Consider the following 12,268-nt stretch of genomic DNA (forward strand, 5'->3'; position numbering starts at 1 on the left):
AATTTATATGGATTTTCCATAATTCATTTTTCCCTTGTGAATTCTAACACATTCATATGAATTTTGAGAACCAAAAATCCAATCTTTACATTCACATGGATTATTTTCAAGAAAGCTTTTCTTATATGTGACTCTCATCATCTTTACACGAATTTCCATTAAATCAAGTTTTTAATTCCCATATTCACATGGATTTCCAAGAATCTTTCAATTTAGAGAGTAGCATAATTTTCTTAAGTAGGCTTAGGTGAAAATTAAAAATTCATGAGATGCTTGAATTCTTAATAATGAAGTTTCCATAAAACCACCTAATTTTTATGGTTGATCATTGTTCTTGAAATGAGAAAACACCATTGAAATTGGTGCTTCTCCATTTCAAACATGAACATTGCCAAAATTGTGTGGTTCAAGAAAGAGATATATGAGGGAAAGAGATAATATGCACATTCCTTTTCCATATCCACATGTGTTATAGAAACACATGTTTATATGGTTTGAGGAGAGAAAGAGGATAGAAGAGAGATGAAGGTTTGAATAATTATCAATATGCATAATCATAAAGCTACTTACCTTGACTTGTGAAATGCAACTAGGCTTTGATCATCTTCTTCACCTTGGATCTTTCAACTCACTATTGGTGTAGAGGAGAGTTCCTTAAATGACACCCTTTACTACACCAAAGTGGAGAAAGAGAGTTGCAAAAATCATGAATGAGGAAGAAAGCAAGAGAGAGAAAGAGTTTGTGAACTCTTGGATGTCTCTCCTTCACAATTTGATGGGGTATTTATAGGGTTAAGGTAATAATTATATCCAAGATGTGTGGCTTGGATATATTATAAGGAATAAAGGGTTAAGATTTAATCATCTCAATTCTCAAAAATTCTCCCATGCATAACCCTTGACTATGAAGACTTTTCCTAATATAGAAATCTACATCAAGCTAAGGACTCTAGCTTCTAGGATTTTTTTGAGATTTTATAGATCTCACTTGGATTTCAAATCCAATGTCATCATTATAAAAAAATTGCCCCCCCCCCCCTTGTTTTGTACTTTTATTTAGTTCAAATCAAACTATCTTAACTACCTAGTTACCTTTTTTATTTAATTATTATTTAATTATTTGTTGATATTCCATTTAACAACCTCAATTCATGCTAATTCCATATTAGATCTTACTTTTCTCAAAATGCCATATTGAGTCTTTATTTTCTTGAAATTCCATCTTGAGTCTTTATTTTTTTGAAATTCCATTTTGAGTCTTTATTTTTTTGAAATTTCAATTTGTGTTTTTATTTTTCTGAAATTTTATTTTGAGTCTTTATTTTTTTAAAATTCCAATTTGAGTCTTTACTTTTTTGAAATTCTATTTTGCTAATTCCTTTCTACTTTGGACCTTCTAGCTTGATCTAGTCCACTAGGAAAAAAACTTTACATAAATACTATAATCATAGCTTAAGGCATAATTAAAAAATAATTAGTTATTCTAAAAAATCACATTTAACAACTAATTACTAATTTAACATTTTTGGTTATTTAATATAAAAACTCTGTATTCTAGAAATCTAAGCAACATATAGAATTAACATTTTCACATTTAAATTTCCTCTATATTGTATTTAAAATTCTAGAAAAAATGTGGGTCCTTTAAGGCTAATGTTGTAGCCAATGCGTTTAGCAAAAGTCTAGTGGTGTTTTATCCAATTGGCTTAGTGTGATCATCACAAAATTTTTCCTCTCGTTCATCTTTTTCTTTCTCTTCGCCTTTCTAACCTCTGTTCCCCTATTTTGAAGGAGAATAAAAGATGGAAAAGAAGAGAGAATGAGAAAAAGAAGAAGCGAGAGAAACTCTTTTGCAAGGTCTCACTTGACCTTAATTTTGAAAAGATTTAAAAAGATTACTCGCCTCCATTTTTGAAATATTTGCGGGAAAATTAGGAGACAGGATTCGCTCGTCGGTACGAGGTTCGACCGTTCTTGGCGCTTTTATCAGGGGTAATCAAACCAAGGATCAAATTTATGCCTTTTGCTTTGCCTTAATATTACCTAAGAATTTATTCTAAGTCTATAAGAATGCACAAAGAATCACGCTTGTGTAAATGCAAAATGTATGCTCTTTTGAGAAACATGATTTGAAAAATTTCCAAGTATTTCTGAGATGAACTTGATAATAGAGTGAGGGAATGGTTGAACTTAGAATTTGAGATAAATCTGAAAATATATTTGAAGTTCTAAGTCTTTGAAATAATCAGAGTTTTGGGAAAAAATAAATCTTGTCTTTGAGAAAAGAATGATTTTGAAGCTGAGATAAAAGGAAAAAAAAGGAAGTTTCAAAGTCAGAAATTGGACTTTGAATCTAGATTTAGGAGAGGAGATGAGTATTTTTGAAATGGAATTGAATTCTATATTTAAAGCTTGAGATCAGAATGAGATTTGAGAAATCCAAATTGAGTTTTGAAAAAATAGAATTGGATTTAAGAGATCTAGATGGGATATGAAAATGGAATCGGATTTAAAATCCAGAAATCAAGATAGAATTTGAATCCACAGTCTAAATCCTAAAATGGAATTTGAATCTGAAATCTGAGATCTGAGATCCGAGATGGAATTGGATTCAAAATTTGGAATAGAATTTGGATCTGAAGTCTGAGATCCAAGATGAAATTGAATTCTGGATCCTAAATGGAATTTGGATCTGAAGTCTAAGGTCCAAGATGGAATTGAATTCTGGATCCTAAATGGAATTTGGATCTGAAGTCTGAGATCCAAGATGGAATTTGATTCTGGATCCTAAAATGGATTTTGGATTTGAAATCTGAGATCCAAGATAGAATTGGATTCTGGATCCTAAAATGGACTTTGGATCTGAAGTCTGAGATCCAAGATGGAGTTGGATTCTAGATCCTAAAAGGTATTTTGGATTCGAAATCTGAGATCCAAAAGTGGAGATTGCATTTGGAAATCTAGATCCAAGTTGGGATTGGGTTCTAACTTTGGATTTGGATTTTGAAAGTTCAAATGTGACTTTTGAAGATGAGTCAGGGTTTTGAAAACCCAGATTGAATTTAGGATTTAGGAAGAGTCAAATTTGAGATTCAGAATCAATCTCAAAACCTTGATTTTGAATTGGGAAGCATTTTGAAGATAAAGAATAATTTTGAATTTGAAATCAGAGGATGAATCAGAAATTTTAAAGTTAAATTGAACTTTGAAATTGGATTTGAGATATTTAAACTTGAATTTGAATCTTGGAAATAAATTTAAAATTTTTAGAGTTGAACTTGAACTCTGAAATTTGAAATAAAGCATTGGAATATAAAATGAATTTAGATTTTTCAAAGTCAAATTGGACTTTGAAATTGAATTTTGAATCTTGAAATGAGATAGAGTTTGATGAATTGAAATAGAATTTGAAGAAAGACATTCAAGATCACTTGGATTTTGAAAAAAGAGTTTTGAAAATATGATGCAATTCTATCCTGAATGAATTTAAAGAACTTGAAATTGAATATTTGAAAAAGCATATCTCATTCTTTAAATGAATTAAAATAAGATTGAAAATATAATACATCCCTAACTATGGTCATTGAATGTATTATATAGTAATCATATTTAATTTCAAGTGAAGAATAAAATATATTCTGGTGCCTTTATAGAGTTTAAAATTAAATTAACTCTCAATATATCCTGACTATGGCCATTGATATATATTTTGAGTTAATTTTAAATCAAACTTTAATAAAGGAAGAAAATATGATGATTTTGAAAGAGAGATCCAGTGTGGATCCAGTGTTATTCTATAAAAGATGAAAACCATAAGTTTTGTTCACATTCTGACTATGGCCATTGATGCAAACCATCAACATAGGATTTAATCACCTTTTATAAAATGGTGCACATGCCATTCATGTTCCATTTGTGAAATTTTGCAATAAAAGAGAAAAATGATATGAAAACAAGCAATTTCTGAAATATATGCATGCTCATACATTCTATTAAAAAAAATAAATAAATTTTTTTTCATTGATATCTAACTATTACATTTCTGAATTTGAAATGGAAATCACAAATTCTAAGTCAAGAAGAGAAATAACCTTCTTCGTGCATTTTCCTACAAGAAGATAGAGTTAGCATGAGATGTATATAGAAATTTTGCAAAATGTCACATTGAGCCTAGAATGTAACTAATGAAATGCTCATACACACATTTTACACTAATGGAAAATACAATGCGTCATATTAATAGGGAGACATGTGAAGTATGGAGATAAAGCATTATCCTACTGTAGTGAAGATCATATATTTACATGTAAAATTGTGGAAATGAGACATATATCCTCTGTTGGAAAATACTAAAATCCTGTAGAAGATTAAACTAAACATGATAACTTACAGTGATCGAATGACTTACAGTGATTGGATAACTTACAGTGATTTCCGATCTGACCTTACTCTGATTTCACAGTAAACCGATTTCAATAACTTGAAGATATCTCACAAAATATCAGCCGATCACTCTCAACAACAATATAGCTGCTAAAACTCCAACACATTGAGTGACAGATTCGGCTGAATCAAGGATTATAGCAGGGATATGTGCAAGTGAGTGATAGGTGACTGGTTTTGATTCAGCAGGTCTGAAGTTTTGCAATAAACCAGAAGTTCTGATTGTGAGTCCACAAGTCATCCGATCTTGAATAATCTGATTCTCCTCCTGGATTGCTTATTTCACAAATATGCCAGTTAAAGAATTGTTGATGGTTGGTAGCGATGCCTATTAACTGTTGCTATAAACTGCTCTTTAGCGGCATGATATACACAATGAACAAATACACCGAGTCCACAGACATTATAACACTTCTGAATATGAAATTCTTTGCTCTTTTGCCTCAATAGAGATTTGGGCTCCCTGTCTTTTACCTTGCTTTTGATTGGCTGCACTAAGCTCCCACTTGTAAAAGACGACTTTGGTCTATGACCTGAATATACCAAGGAAGCGAGTCATATGTTGCATGTTGCATCACAACAAATCACCTTCAAACAAATCAGTGATCAGAGAAGGCAAACTGATTGGCAGCACATCACACTGACACATCAGAACAGGTGAAGTTGTTCTTGCATCCTTATGTTCGACACCAGAACTTACAAATCTGATGATTCTGGCTCTACAACTAGAAATAATGGATATTCTGAGCATGAGTGGTAAATTTACCTTGCCGTGGCTTCTTCTGGAGGCTCCAGAAATATCAAGAATTCTACCTTCTTGTACACCTTCAAGCACATAATCGGTGCTAACCATATCTAGATCAATGTCCTCAATATTAGAAATACTAGCAGGAAACTGGACAATTTTCATCAATTTGGAAGACATAAAGAAATAGATTTGATTTCGCAAAATGGGATAAGAGCAAGGAACAACCTATATTCCTCTTTTAATGACAATGCCAACCTATCTGTTATACTTTCAAAAGTTTCTAAGAGCTTACTGTATTTGCCTCACGTATAAGGTTATAAGAGGTACTGTTGCTGGCTTTCCTTATAAAAGGAAGTAAGTTATTATTTTTTTTGGTGCGAACATGATTTTCTATATCAGTGATGCTGAAAAATAAACTCAGTGCCTTGCCCCAAATGGTGTAAACTACAAAGAACATGAATTTGCATGCAATTGTAGTTCCAATAAACTAAACAGTTCACTGCAAAAACCTTTGTTATTAATATGCTGAAAATAAGAAACCAAAGGATATGGGATTTATTGACGAGATGAATCATAATAGCGATATCCATCCACATATATAGCAAATAATATAATCGTTAATGAGGGAAGAGGAACAAGTACCCACCATTATCCTCGGCCAGTGTTATCATCACTTCCGTAGATTAACTTCACCCAACTGATATTCAATTTCAGAGATAACAGATCAATGCATCGAAAAATGATGTAAGGGTATGATGAGGCTATGGGGATGGACCCAGTGTACAGTGGAATGAGGTTATCACGCAGGATGTACATATTACACAAATGATGATTGAAGTTGAAAATGCAAAGATGCTAAAGAAAATAAATAGAAAAGCATCACAAATATGTAGAATCCCAGAGAAATGCTAAAATGGTTATTGGGGCATAAGAACAAATGACAATTTTCATTATATAACATTCAATACTCACAGACCTGATAAAACTAATTCCTGAAGCAAAACTCCAGTGAAAGGTGAGGAAACTGAACTGTAAAAGATTGAGCTCACCCCAACTCTAAAATAAATCCAATCAACCTTGTCAATAAAATACAGGTAAACATGGGAGATCAATCAGGAATATACACAAAGAGATATGCTGAAATTGTTGTCAGCTCCCAAAAAGAGAAATACACGAACCAATAAAACAGGAAATGCGAAGTTAAATACAATAAAAGCATGACTGCTGTTATGAAATGAATCAGAAAATGAAAGTATATGTTAAAGTCTATTGAGATCTGAACAAGACTAACAAAATTAAAGAGGTTTTGATGATAGCAAAAGCACAAGCCGATACATGGACGAAAAACTGTAATTCAATCATCATTGAGACATATACCATTAATTTACAAGACAACAACAAAGTGAAGGTGGGAAATAGGAATCCCTAGAACTCGACCATGATGGACTCCTGTGTGATATGCAATACCTCCAACGCTATCCCTTAATTAGAATTTACCATGGGCATAACCCTACTCACAATAGATCTAATGGGGCTATGCTAAAGACCAACTAGTGTAGATGATATTTTTAGAATCATGAACAGAAATATATGACCGATGTCTTGAGAGGAAACCAGAGGGGCCTCCTACCATTCCTCGAAACACCATGGGATTAAACACATATCACAGTCTGTTGCTGTGGCCATCAACCATGAACCCCACTTATTATAAATCCAAATAATGATTACCCTAATCGAGTCCAGTTACAGAGATCAAACTCAAATTCAGGATCGAACCTGATGGTGACTCGGATTTGGTTACGTAGATGTTAAATGAAATGCATTAGCAAGAGGAATAACCAGATATTAAAGCGAAACATCAAAATGGCAATAAAAAACAAACAAAAAAAAAACAAACAGTGATCAATACGCGATGGATGATTGAAATGAAATACAATCAGGAACTCAAGTGGAAAGAAAATTAAAGTGTAAACAAGTAATCGAGAATCAACAAGGAGGAAGGAGATGTTGGAGTGAAAACTCCATTGATATTGCAATGTGTAGGCTGATGATGCGATAAGCAGACCCATGCTACAACAGGTGTGTTGATGGAGTTAGAATAAAGAAATTAACAGATCTCAGAGAAAATGAGAGGAAAGAGGGTACTCACTGTGGCTTTTGCAGGATTAAAGTGATGGGATCAAGGCTCCTCTTTTACCGTGGAGGGCTTTCACTACGAATCGCTGGAGGGTTGGTCTTCTTTCAGTAATATCCAGAAGGAGGAGAGGAGAATACGCGTGATGGAGAATGTGTGAGGGTGAAGGCAGATTCGTGAGAGATGCCAGAAGAGGGAAGGGTGAAGACAGATGAAGGCTGGAGTCCCCTGTGTGCTTCTCTTAAAGGGGGAGAAGGAGGTTCGAGAAGGAGGAATCAGTTGGAGATGAGTGGCTAATGGAGAAGAGGAGGATCAGAGGGCGATGGAGAGGAGAGGTTTCCAGAGGGTTCATGAAGGGAAACCGAGAGAGGGATAGAAAAGAGAGAAAGGGTTTTGGAAGAAAAAGGAGGGTTTCCTGCGAAGTTTTGTTTGTAAAAAAGAATTTTGATTTTCCAAAAAGAGGCTTCTTCAAAAAGGATTTTTCGTAAAATAGTTTTTTAAATAAGGTTTTTAGCAAAAAGGGATTTTAAAAAGTTAACAAAGCTATTGTTTTATGAAAAAACAATCCGAAAATGTGCGGGTTTTAGCAATTGGAATCCACATGAGTTTTTTTTGAAGCAATTTTATAAAATTTTTGTTTTGAAATTGTAAGATTCTCTGAGAAATGAGGTTTTAGGAAACTAAAAAAATTAGGATTCCAGAATGGATCCGGGTCCAATTTGGATCAAAAATTGGGTCAAGCATAAAAATTGAGTTTGGATCCCAGCGAGTTTGAGAAATGAATGGAATTTTGGTTGAAAATTGACCCAATTATTTAGAAGACGGAGGTCAGGGGCAAAGAAGGAATTTTTGGGTTTTTTGGAAAATTTGGGGTGTTCACACTTAGTGAAGGACAAAAATTGCTAAAGGATTTTATTGCATGGAGGACATTTGTTATGAGACAAGGCACGATCAAACTAGCTAGTCTAGTAGTGCAACCCAATATCTTCGTCAGGATCATCCCAGCGCATCAGAAGGACCCTCAGTTTGAGAAACTAAAGACCCTTACTCAGGCGAACAACACCTCTTTTCACCTTGTAGAGGACAGTGGTATCCACATGAAGGACCGTATTTGGGTTCCTAGTGATGTCGAGTTGAGGCGAGAGCTTCTTGATAAGGTTCACAAATCTTGTTATACCTTCCACCCAAGTAGTAATAAGATGTTTAAAGATGTGTCTTGTAAGTTTTTGTGGATATGAGCCTTGATGTATATTTGTTTATATGAATAAACGTTCTTTGCATCTTAATCCAAGTCTAATTATTATTTAATGATTGATTAAAAGATGCCTAGTCAAGCTCAAAAGAAACGATCAAAAGAGCAGAATAATCAACAAGAATTTGTTATGGAGACATTAAATAATCTAGCAGCTGCCATAAGAGATAAAAACCAATATAGGCAAGATTCAACTATACCTTTAGAAGCTTGTCTCAACCATAATGAAGTCTCTTATGAGAAATTTCTTTGATTAGATCCACCTACATTCTCAGGAAGGACAGATCTAGAAGCTGCAGAGGTTTGAATATGAGAAATAGAAAAGATTTTTCGTGTTCTGGCAGTGCCTGAGGATCATAAAGTAAATTATGGAGCATACCGGTTGAAGAAAGATGTAGAAAGGTGGTGGGCATCTACCTTAGAAATTAAATTTGGTAATGGTCCCGTCATTTGGGAATAATTTATTGAAGTTTTCTATGTTACATATTTTCTCAAGCTCGAAAGAAGTCAAAAGATAAGGAAATTCCTTGAATTATAACGAGGGCTCTCTTTGTCAAAATATATTATCAAATTCAAAAATTTGGAGAAATATTGCCCACATGTTTATAATATGGAAGACGAAAGAACAATAAAATTTACTAGAGGATTGAAGCCAGTCCTACGAACCAAAATTCTCACTAGTAGGCCAGAAACTTTACACTAGGCAGTGGAAGTAGCTATATTGCTATAGGAAGATTAAAAAAAAATATTAAAAAAATGCCAATTTCGCAGAGCGGCTTCTCAATTTAGAGGACAAAGGAATTGGCCTAAAAGAAATTTAGAAGGAAGAAGGTTCATCCCTCCAACAAAGAGACCACGATAGCACTTTCAAGCTAGGCAATCACAACTACCAACCAGAATGTGTCAGAGATGTTACCGATTCCATCCAGGACAACCCTGTCTTTGGGTGACTGGTGGTTGTTTGTATTATGGTAAGCCGGGTCATTTTATCAAGGACTGCTACAAAAGAAAGACTGATGAACGTTCTAGGGGCATTAATAGACCTCGTCCCCAACAACAACAACAACCCCAATACCAGTACCACCACCAACAACAACATCAACAACATCAACAACAATCGCATAATAAAAGAGCATCAAGTCGTGTTTATGCCACCAATGTTGATCAACTCACCAAAGGTGACCTGATTCAAGGTACTTTATCTGTTGTTGGACATACTGCTTTTATTTATTTGATTGTGGTTCAACTTATTCTTTTATTTCTGAAAAGTTTGCTACTTTACTGAATATGTCTATCAAGTCATTAAATTGTGCACTGAAAGTGGTCAACTCGGTAGGATGTAAATCTTTTTATAGGTCATACTTGCTGAATTTAGAAATAAATATTAAAGGACAAAATTTACCTGCCAATCCCATTTTACTAGATATGTTGGATTTTGATGTTATACTGGGCATGGATTGGCTACATCAACACCATGCAAGAATTTTATATCAGGAAGAAAAAGTTATATTTTCTCAACCTGGAATTCCTAATATGGAATTTAGGTTATCTGTTCCTCTTAAAAATTGAGTTATTTCTTCATTAAAGGCGTAGAAATATTTGAGAAATGGATGTATGGCCTTTCTAGTAAACATCACCCTTGTCAAGCCAGCAAAAAATTTCATTGAAAGTCTGGATGTTGTCCGTGAATTTCAAATATTTTTCTTGATGAATTACTAGGACTCCCTCCGCATAGAGAAATCAAATTTAGTATTGAATTATTGCCAGGGACTGCACCGATCTATAAAGCTCCTTATAGAATGGCACTAGCGAAACTTACAGAATTGAAAAAGCAATTACTGGAATTAATAGAGCTGAGATTTATTAGACCAAGTATGTCCCCCTGGGGAGTGCCAATATTATTTGTAAAGAAGAAAAATGGGTCATTAAGATTATGTATAGATTACAGATTGCTTAATCAAGTTACAATAAAGAATAAATATCACTTGCCACGTATTGAAGATTTATTTGATCAATTACAAAAGGCTAAGGTATTCTCGTAGATTGATCTTAGATCCAGATATCATCAGCTCAGAATCAAAGAAGAAGATATTTCTAAAACATCCTTCCGGACAAGGTATGCATACTATGAATTTATAGTCATGCCTTTTGGACTTACAAATGCACTAATAGCCTTTATGGATCTTATGAATCATATGTTCAGACCATTTATAGATACATTTATGATTATTTTCAATGATGATATTTTAATATATTCTAAGAATAAAGAACATCGGGAACATTTGATATTCTGGATACTCTGCGAAAGAATCAGTTTTATGACAAATTCTTTAAGTGCAAATTTTGGCTAGAAAAAGTTATGTTTTTAGTCTTGTAATTTTAAAAGATGGGATCTCTATGGATCCTGCCAATATGGAAGTTGTGTTAGAATAGAAACAACCTAAGAATATTACGGATATTCGAAGTTTCCTTGGACTTGCAAGATACTACCAAAAATTAATTCAAGATTTCTTCCGTATAGCACTACCGATGACCAGACTTTTGAAAAAGGGCGCTAAATTTGATTGGGATGCGAAATATGAAGAAAGTTTTCAAATTTTGAAAGAAAAGCTCACTACAACCCCAGTACTAACTCTACCCTCAGGGCAAAGCGAATTTGAGATATACACTAATGCTTTCGAAACAAGTCTCGGTTGTGTATTGATGCAACACGAAAAAGTTATTGCTTATGCATCAAGACAATTAAAAAACCATGAGAAGAATTATCCAACCTATGACTTAGAACTTACAACAATTGTTTTTGCACTAAAGATCTGAAGACATTATTTATATGGAGAACAATTTGAAGTATTTAGTGATCACAAGAGCCTCAAATGTTTGTTCTCGTAGAAAGAATTGAATATGAGACAACAACATTGGCTAGAATTCATTAAAGACTACGAGTTCACACTTTTCTATCATCTTGAAAAGGCAAATATTATAATCGATGCTCTTAGTCGCAAAACTGGAGGTACCTTGGCTAGTCTCATAGACAAAGAGTGGAAACTTATTGAAGACTTCATAAATTGAAAAGCCTTTGAAACAGAACCAGGGAGGATTCGATTATCTAACTTAATGATTAGACCAAAAATCCTCACCCGAATTATGATTGAGCAAAATAAAGATCCTCAATATGAACAACTTCTAGCCATATCCCAATATGATGATGATGTTTCTTTTTGATTTAAAGAAGATGAGAGTATCTTGATGCAAGATCAAATATGGGTACCAAATAACCGTGAATTAAGGAATGAAATACTTGAAGAGACCCATAAAAGTAAGCATACTATCCACCCAGAAAGTACAAAAATGTTCAAAAATTTACAGAGAAAGTACTGGTGGAACGGTATGAAAAGGGATGAGGCAAACTATGTTTCAAAGTACTTGATTTGCTAACAAGTAAAAGATGAACATCATAAACCAGGTGGAATGATGTAACAAATTGAAATTCCACAATGGAAGTAGGAAGAAATTAGTATGGATTTCATAGTAGGTTTGCCCAAGACTCTAAAGCAACATGATACGATTTGGGTTATTATTGACCGATTAACTAAATCAGCCTATTTTCTGCCCATTCGTATAAGCCAATCATTGAAAAGTCTGACAAATTTATATATTTGAGAGATCGTAAGACTGCACGGAATACCAACTT

This window comes from Nuphar pumila, chromosome 8, assembly GCF_984573655.1.
Source record: "Nuphar pumila chromosome 8, dmNupPumi1.hap1.1, whole genome shotgun sequence".
NCBI classification, from domain to species: Eukaryota; Viridiplantae; Streptophyta; class Magnoliopsida; order Nymphaeales; family Nymphaeaceae; genus Nuphar; species Nuphar pumila.